The sequence below is a fragment of the Crocodylus porosus genome, unplaced genomic scaffold, assembly GCF_001723895.1.
Source record: "Crocodylus porosus isolate Cpor-Errol unplaced genomic scaffold, CroPor_comp1, whole genome shotgun sequence".
Classification (NCBI taxonomy): Eukaryota; Metazoa; Chordata; order Crocodylia; family Crocodylidae; genus Crocodylus; species Crocodylus porosus.
The window spans coordinates 15,086,911-15,097,304 of NW_017728913.1; positions in this window are offsets into that span (position 1 = coordinate 15,086,911).

Sequence of the window (10,394 nt, forward strand, 5' to 3'; positions counted from 1 at the left end):
TAAATGCTGCAGGGCTGACTTAGCTGCCTTTTAAGGAGATTTTATTGTGTTAGCATTCTACCCAAAGCCATCAATCGCAACTTCATCCTGTGGCAATACATCATCCTCTGGATGGAAATTGTCTTTCTCCCTGTCAAGTGTGAATTGTTCCACATTTGCAGTATTTCAGCTTGTTGGTTCACTTGATTAAACAGAAGCTATTGACACTACAAATATCAAGGTGGTCTTTTCAATGCTTTAATGTACTACCACTGCTTCAAAAAAGCAATATGCAAGACAGATCTTCACAGACTCCAATACTACTCCATTTGTGAGCTCTGAATTCTATAAATGCAGGATAAGCATTTAGTGGTACTCCTTTCTCTTTTCCCACAATTGCTAACAGACAAATTCCACCAAATTTGTGGACCCTATCATGCGAAAAAACCCTATTGGGTTTCCTGCCAACTTTGCTAAACCTGTCATACCTGCCAGCAGATCCATGAGAAGCCCCTCTGAAGAACCTCCATAGGATTAAAAAAAATGAATAAAATATTACTCAGCATTAGTACAAGTAACAAAATACAGCCCTAAAACATGTACTTGTTACTGTAATTTAGTATGGGTTTTCAATAGGTTTGACCATAACATTTGTGATATGTTCTCTTCAGCAAAATGTACACCAGTTTTATCCTCACAAAATTAATTATGCACAGTTTTGCTGAGCTATACTAATATTCAAAATTTAAAAACAATGCTGTGAACAAATCATATGAAAACAAGTGCTGAAATGCTTGGCAACACCCATGAAAATTAATGTAGGGAGCTTTTCACAGGCAGCTTTTTTCCTCCTATTATAAGAACAAAGAACGAGTGGTGGGGGTTGCATTTTGTTAGTGGAGCTCTTTTCCCTAGACACCTATGGCAATGTCTGTATTGTATTAATTAGCTGAGATCCAGATTTCGGCAGAAGAGCTGCTGGAAGCTGTTGAAAAAGCAGGAAGTGGTGGGGGAGTGTTAAGCTCTGACCAGTAAGTCTCTGTTCATAATCACTGTGTTGTTTGGAATATCAGAGCAGTACTTCTCAGCATCTCTCTATATTTTCTCATACTGACACCTTTAGAAACTGAAGTGTGACTGTTAATATATCACTTGTAATCATGCATGATGGCTCATATGTACCAGACAGCATTTGTGTGCTAGGAATTCCCATGTCAGCATCCCCTTTTGCACTTGGCAGCAAAACTAGCCTCATCAGTTTTAAAATGTTGTCTACAGATTCAAAATGTGTTTCTCAGGAGACAAAGAGGTGAAGTAATTTATCCATGCCAATTTTTACTCCCTGAATTGCATATATCACCTTCAAAAGGTGCCAAAATCTGATTTAACTTCTCCATAAAACATTAATGCCAAAAAATTGAGAACTTTGTTCTCTTGCTCCAAATATCTATCTATACTCTACAAAAGTTGATAAAACAAAAACATTTCAATCATGTTAATAAAACTGCTTCCGCATTGTTATGAATTAAAGTTACAGATATGGTCCAGTTTCCATACTCCCTATCTTTATCTTCTTCTTGACCTAGTCTTCACAATTTCAAGATGGATTTTTTGGTCAGAGAGAAACCCCAGTCTTTAATAGCCTATAGTTTAGGACTTGGAGCCTCTGCCTTATTTGTGGGACATCCAAGTTCAAGTTCCTGACCCTAATCAGGCAGAAGAGGGGCTTGCCACATACAGGCAAGTGTCCAAATCACAGGACCATCACAGAATATGTTGGTGGCTGTCATTTACCCCATCTTTTCCATAAAAACTGAAACTACTTGTTTTGTTCATGTATCTATAGACTATTTCTATTTCTTCTGCTTCTAATACTATGTTCTCTATGAACATGTCTATGCTTTCTCTCTCATTCTTTGATATAAGAGTCTCCCTCTTCCACCTTCCTAATTCTTTAGGAACAGCAAATTCTTTCCTCTCATTCTGTTGTTCACACTTTTTGTGACAGCCAAAGAAATCAATAGGGTTTACATCTCAAAAATATACAGTAGAATTAGAAAAGGTGCAAAAAAGGTCCACCAAAATCATCAAGGCTATGGAGAAGCTGTCATATGTGGACAGATTAAAAAAGACTGGGACTCCTTAATTTGGAAAGAAGAATGAGGTGGTAGATGATAGAGGTGTACCCAATCATGAAAGGAATAAAGAAGATACTAGAATGTGGAAGCACCCACTGAAATTAGTAGGAGACAAGTTTAAAGCTAACAAGATAAACTACTTTTTTATGCAACATAGTTAACTTATGGAATTCATTGCCACAGGAGGTGGTGGAGAAAGATAGTATAGCCAGGTTTAAAAAAAGAACTGGATAAATTAATGGATGATAGATCTATTAGTGGCAATTGAACACAGCAGTTGGAGATGTTTCCTTTGGCATCCCTAAACTGATAATGGTGGATATCTGGATGGGTAATGAAAAGAGGAGAAAATAGATCACTCTAGATCAGGGGTGGGCAATTATTTTAGGTGGAGGGCCGCTTACCGAGTTTTGGCAAGCTGTCAAGGGCTGCATGTGTAGCACTGGCCCTTGACAGGTGCCCCACCCCTTGGTCACTATCTTGTGACCAGAAGTCCCACCCCCTAACCCCTGACCTTTGCCTCCAGAAGTCCCTTCCCTTGTTCCTGGAAGTACTCCTTTCAGAAAGGGGTTTTGCCATCTTGAAACCAGAAAAATACCAGATTATATTCTAAAAAGTGCACATCTACAATATTCATTAATTTGATTTCAAAAAATATTTTTTTAGGTCCTGATTTACATGTGTTTATGTAGTGTACATAGAGGTGATTGCACAATAGCTTAAAATGCAGTCTTACTCTCATATATTGTGGGGGGCATGGGGGTGGGTATAGGTTTGTGGGGGCTGTGGGTGTGTGGATATACGTAGTGTGCATGGGTATGGGGTTTGTGGGGGATGTGTGGGGAGGGAGGATGGGCCGTATTTTGCCTGCCCCTGCTGTAGATGGATCCAGTTCAATGCTCTCCTTCTATTGCATCCAGTTCTGCCACTGTCGAAGACAGGGTACTTGTGCTAAGTGGACCATTTGTCTGACCCAGTATAGCACTTCTGTTCTTATGTCAAAATGACATGCTAATCAATTTTCCATATACAAATGTCTTTAGGATTTATGTGCTCACCTATTTCTTTAGGTAGGGGAAGATTGCTACATCTCTAGGTAATGATGTGACTATAAAGATGATAGAATGACAGGTTAGAAACACAGCTGGGATAAAATTTTAGCTGATGTTCATAGAATTGGTTCACATACCTTGACAAGACATAACATGATTGTTTGATTGTAGTAGGTTAGGTACAGACATTTGGGGAAATTAGGGGGAGATTATATCAAGTTACAAATAGCCACCCAATATAAGGTAAGTTGGGATGGAGGGCAGCTAGTGGAGGGAGGATCAGAGGGCAAGTAGGCTCCAGGAGGGAGGACCCAAGGAGCAAGCAGAGTCCACAGGGGGATCAGGGAATCAAGGGGACAGGTAGAGTCTGCAGGAGGGACAGGGGGAATAGTGGGAGAATTGGTGGATCAGTGGTGCTAGCAGGGGTATTGGGGGTAGGCAAGGTCCATGGTGTGGGGATCAGAGGAGCAAGCAAAGTCTGCAGGGCTATGAGGTGGGGAAGACAGGGTCCACAGGTAGTTTAGTGGGGTCTGGGAGGATTTGGTGGGATCAGAAGTGCTCTCATGGTCCATGGGGGGCTTAGGAAGGATGAGGGGCTCCCTTCCCCAATTCCAGTTCTATTTTTAACCCCCGATCTCCCTCCAACCCCCTAACAAAAAACCCTTCTTTTTTAACCTACCCCATCTCTGCCCCCTTCCTCCCACTGTGACTTAGTTCCTCAGCATTCGTGTATGCTGATAAAAGCAGCACCAGAAGCAGCTTGCAGGATAGGGGTTTTGGGGGGCTTGGAGGGGAGGGGGATGATTCATGAAGTAGGGTGACAGGAATGACTGGAGCCCTCAAAATAGCCCAGTGCCAGAGAGGGAGCAGGAAAACTCATCTCCAGAGCTGGGGCCAGCAGCTAGGTTTTTCTAACCCTGGGGTTGCACTGAGAACTATACAGAAGTTTGGACAGTTAGATCAGTCTAAGGATGGCGAACCCAATCTAAGTTAGACTACTTTGGAGGTTGGATTGATTTAAATCAGGTCAACTGTGTTTAGACCAATCTACCCTTCCTGGAACTTCTGTGAAGTTTGAACTAAGATCAACCTGACTAGGGATTTAAGTGTAAGGTGCTTCCCAGTCCCCTGCCCTGATTGGCCATTAGGACAGATGGCAGCTGAGGGCTCACTACCAGCTGCCCCACCAGTGGGACAGCTCTGGACCAGCCCTCAGCTGAGCACAGATTCTCCACCCACTGGGACAGCTGCCAGCAAAGCCCTGGTTAAGTGGGCAAATAGAAAGCAACCCCATCCCACCAGTGATCGGCTCCTGGCTCCTGGGGGGACCCAGGACATGAGCAGCACCAGTATCAGGCCCCCTGCTAGTGTGGCTGACCAGGAGCAGATTTGCAGTTATTGTGCAGTAGCAGTTATGTGGATGCTGACCGGGAGCAAATTTGATCCTGGTCAGTGTCTACACAAGAGCTACTGCACAGTAACTACTGTACAGTTAATCTAGTACCTGTATTTACAGGTAGTAGCCAGCTGTGCAGTTGACTAATTTACTGTGCAATAGCTGTTGCACACAGTTACATAGAGATGCTTTACTGCACAGTAGATTAGTCCACTGCATAGTAAAGCTTCTCATGCAAATGTGTCCCCGGTGTAGCTTTCAAAGCTTATTAAGCTTTGGTGAACAACAGTTAACATTTATGGTGCAGTCCTATTCCCAGTGAAGTAAATGGGAAAATTCCATTTATTTCTGTGATACCAAGATTAGACCCTTATTGTAAACTATTCTTCTGTGGGGCCAGAATTGGACTCTAGCTTTTTTTCTCATTTTGCTTTTATTTTGCTTAAAGTAATATTAAAGTTTTATATGAGAAATGGGGGAATTATATGATCTACATACATTTGTTCAGCAACTCTGCTATTTATATTCTGGACTGCATTAATACCCCATGTTGCTAGGCAAAGTTGTCAGCAGAATGTTATGTACTGAGAGTATGTCTCATAAAAATATGGAAATACCTTAAAGCAAATGTAATTTATGGCTGGTATACAAGAATTAAAATTTAAAAGCAATAACCTAAGCGAACAGATTTTATATAAGAAGGTTAACTAGCGGAAAAATAAATTAAGAATACATTCAAAATTTTTTTTCTTGCCCTAAGGTATCTACAGATAATTCTTTTAAAAATGTTAATAGTAATTCCTCATTTAAAACAATGGCTTTGTTGATGTCATAATATTCAGTAACCTAGCTAGAAAGGGGTTTTCATGAGTAGATTTTTTAAATTATAAACTAGAATCATATTTTCTTTAAATAATACCTTTGTGTTCCTTTTATTAACATCTCTACTTCCTCAGCTCAGCTCCCCCACCAGAAGTACAAACCAAGCCATACCATACAAACAGAAAAAATGCCAATTTCATTGAGGTTGCTTTGGTTTTGATACGTACTTCCTCTACAACAGATAGAAATATGCCCAGGAACCACAAAACCTACTGACATGCCAGTGGGTATGGGAGAATTACATTTTGTTGGATAGGGAAATATATTGGCTTGTGAGAACAGATTTTGTTTACTTATTTTAAAGGTCTTTTCATGGTGCAGGATGAAGTGGAATTTAAGCTGTTGGCTGAAGCTGTATAAATATATAAAGGGGGAAAACAGCATGGGAGCAGGAAGTATTTATGCGTGGTGGGACATGAGTGGGATTAAAAACAGTCCCACAGCAGGTTTATCACTGAATTCAGAATGAAGCCCAAAGTATCAGTCTCTTGATGTAACAAGTATCTAATTGCCATCAAATTAATTTTCAGTTCCTAAATAGAAAAGCATTTTGTCTCAGCAGGTCTTGTCTGATAAATAAATAAGGCCCGGACCTTGCAGTATTTCTGTATTTTATTATTTTTTTCTTACTTGCATAACCATACAAGAGAGGTAGAATTAATGCCTGATAAAACTATTTCCTTTATGAAAACCATTTGACTAGAAATTCTTTGTCTTCTGCACCACTCAAACAAGTTAAGAAAGAAGTCCCAATATTTTATTAATCAGGCTATCTGTAACGCTAAATTTTAGTTCAACCTGTTTCAATTCTACCGAACTCAGAGGTGGAGGTAAGTTGCAACTGGTAATATTTTAAACTCCTTGATTTGTCTACAAACTTTAACATTTATGTGTAAAAAACTGAAGGCTTCAATATCATGTACAACAGGATGAAGCTTTTACATAGGCCTGCAGAACACCAGGGCTGGGCTGGATGGGCTCACCTTCCGGATTTGCGCCAGATTCAGGCTAGATAATGTCTTAATGCAATACAACTATATAACAAGACTCCCCCCCTCCCCTCCCCCCCCAAAAATAAAAGACTTCTGGCAGATTGTCTGGTTTTTGTTTTGTTGGAAATTGATATTAATTTGGGCTCTTTTGAACTTGTTCCAACATTTTTTTAAATGCTAAAAGAAATCCAGGAGGCTGTAGACTGCTGGGCAGAGAGCTAGTGAAACAAAGGTGCAGGATGAATGTAACTGTTTGACTCCTCGGTTCATCACACACAAAGCAAAGGCTAAGTAAATGCTTAGCTGCCTTTCAAATCTTACTATTTCAAAATATGGTCCCATTTCTGGAAGCATTTTTACATTAGAAAGGAGAAGTGAAACAGTGTTAGAAACAACATTTTCCTTTCAGAATGGTACTGTTTTTAAGTGTGCCATTATGACCATTATATTCCTTTAGAACTTCCTTTTATTTTCTTACACTTCTACATAGGTATTATCAGAATTTCCTGTACCAGGAACATGGAACAAGCAAAATTATTATAGATCATATTGCCTTGTTTATTCTGGTTATTAGCACATTTTTTAATGTTTATAAAGCCTTTAGAGTATGGAAGCAGAAGTCAGCAACACTATTCTGTTTACTGATTTGCCACTAGTTTGCTGTGGAATATAGCATATATTTAATCTTTCTGTGCCTCAGTAGACCTCCTTGTCACATGCCATTCCTGGGTTACTATAAGCTTTATGTTTGTAAACCATGTGTGGCTGAAAGGTACTAGTCGGTGTAGTAGGAAATTGTCAGTCCTCTGGATCATGGTGTATGTGTAAGAGGTCTAGTCAAGTGCCTGATGAATCTACTTGTATAGATTTCATAGATTTCATAGACATTAGGGATGGAAGGGATCTCAAATATCATCAAGTCTAGTCTCCTGCTCCAGAGGCAGGAAGTCAGCTAGGGTCAAAGGATCCCAGCAAGATAAGCATCCAAACACTTCTTGAATAAGTCCAGAGTAGATGCCTGCATCATTTCTGGAGGGAGTCTATTCCTGGTCTTGTGGGCTCAGACAGTACAGAAGTTTTTCTTTATGTCCAGCCTAAAATGGTCTTGGAGGAGTTTATGACTGTTGGTCCTTGTTTTCCTTGGGGCACTCTGGTGAACAGATGTTCTCCCAAATCCTGATGCAAACCCTTATGTACTTATAAGCAGCCACCAGGTCCACCCTGAGCCTGCGCTTTTCCATGCTGAAGAATCCCATGGCTCTCAGCCTCTCTTCATAAGGCCTAGTCTCTTGCCCTTTGATCATGCATGTGGCTCTCTTCTGGACTCTCTCAAGTTTCTCGTCATCCTTCTTGAACTGTGGAGCCCAGAATTGGATGCAGTACTCAATGGAGTCCTGGGATCATCACACCAAAATCTTTGATGCAGATGCCTATGCAAGACTATAGAGGAGTGAAGGCTGCCCAAGACCTACCATCAACCCTTTAGACCATTGACACAGAATTCAAAGGTCAGACCAAGTCCAGACATTCACTGCCTTGATGGCTGTAACTTCTGCTGAAAAGCAACAGGTAAGAACTCCTGCTGACAGCTTAATACCTCAGTGAGGGCGTGTTTCTGTCAGGGTGATGTCTCTTAGCCTTTCTCCAACCGGGGACTACTGACATTTTGAGGCACCCTATACTTGCCTTACTCTGGATATTGCAACATTGTAGTATTTTATAAGCGCTACCCTGCTATAAGCAGCCCTGTTATGTTGCCACCAGGCCCACCAGTCTGGTGAAGTTTATGGTCATACCCAGGAAGAACTAGTGAATGTAAGTATAAACTAAATAAACAGATTCTTGTAGCCATTTTTAGTTTGTCATGCCCAGAAATAGTAATTATTGATAATTACTTATGTTAATTTTCAGAGTACATTTTATAGTATACAAAGAACAATGTACTTTAATTTCAATTAGCAGTGCAAGATATAATTTCTGGACCTTTTACCAGCAATAAGAAATGCTATACTGTACAGTGTAAGTGGTCTCTAAGGCTTAATGCTCTCCATATGTTCCCTTATACTACAGGGACAGCCTATCCTCTAGTATTCTCACCCTTTTATGCCATTGTATAATCCTCAGTTTCTTGACAAGAATCATGAAAGAAGGCAAGTAATATTAGGGGGATGAAAGAGAAGCTGCATTTAATGAGCACACATGGCTCTCTGTCATAACAAATTACCCTGTGATGCTCATGATTAATTGTGTTGCCACTTGTTGTAAGGCAGTATGGTAATGTAAGCCAAGTAAGCATAATACAGGATTGTCTGCAAAATTAGTAAGCTTTTTAAATTCCATATTTATCACTGTCTGCCTTCTGTAACACCACTTTATCATATATATGTGCTCTTGTCCATGGTGTCCTGAATTAAAATGGATCATATAGAACTTTGGTTCAGTGCAGGGCCAATGAGCCTATGCAAACTGGCAAGCCAGAAGGTGTAATAAATTAAAATGAATTTGTGCCAGTCTTCAACAAATGATATCACAACCAGCTCTAAAGAGTCTTTATTTTTTTGATAACCAGTTACCATGTGGCAGGTTTTTCTTTTTTCCTTCATGCATGTTTTCTTCTTTTATTTGAGGCTATAAGGTATTTAAATTATATGCCCATTTCCAAGGAGTAAAAAAAATGATCAAACACCTGCAAATGAATTACAATAGGAATATTTAGCTCCCAGTTCAAACTTTAAATTTCAGAGAATTGGAAAGCTGACCCCATGATATTATATATATTCTGCCTGAATGACTGCATTGCATCTCCTGTTCTCATCCATCTTTCATGGCATCTTCTGAAAGTATGGAATGTGGAGGTAAATTTAAGATTTACATACATCATGAGAGATTATATTTTTATGGTTGTATCAGGCACTTCAGTAACCTTTGAAAATGTAGGCATCAGTGTTTACCTACCACATTTACTCAATTATAAGACAAGGTTTTTTCCCCCCAGTCAGCATGGGAGGAAAAGCCCCTCATCTTCATTTGCATACAAGGAAACCTCATTAAATACACTGCTCAGTAAAAGCAGCATGTGCTCAGTAATGCAAAGCAAACTTTGAAGCTGATTAAATGCAGCCAACACTGAGCAGGACTATAAAACACATGGTCCATATTGGGCAAACATAGGTTAATACAGCCTATCTAAATAAAATAAATGGGCATTAATACGCATACTTTTTCCCCCGCAACACACCAGAAATCCTCTGCTTCAGAGCAGACTCGATTAATTGTGTCTGCTCTACATGCAAGCTGAGGCTGTGCCACGTGCAATTGTATAAGTGGCAAACTGTGCATCAACATGCAGAAAACGGTGGTGGTGGTGCACTTCTGAACTTAAGTACCTCTGAGGTGTTTTACTTTAAAAGTGCACCACCACCATTTTCTCAGCGCTGATGCATATTTCACCACTTCTAAAACTGCAGGTGTCACAGCAACAGGCGTTTGCATGTGTAAAAATGCCCTATGATACTGCCCATTGAACACAGTTCCCCTCAGCACTGACTCATTTATGTACCACATTTACTCAGATAGAAGACAAGGTTTTTCCCCCCATTCAGCATGGGAGGAAAAGACCTCATCTTACATTTGCATACAAGGAATCTCACTAAATACACTGTCTATCATTACACTGCTACAAAAAGCAGTATGTGCTCAATAATGGAGAGCAAACTATGAAGTTGATTAAATGCAGCCAACACTGAACAGAACTATAAAACATATGGCCCATATTGGGCAAACATAGGTCAACACAGCCCATCTAAATAAAATATATGATACTGCCCATTGTAATATTTTGTTTGAGATTTTGTTAGTTTTTTGAAACACAATGCATAACAGACTATGTTCCTCTCAGCACTGACTCGTTTTCAAGGCATGGTGAGCTACTACATTGAGTACATTCTGACTTCAT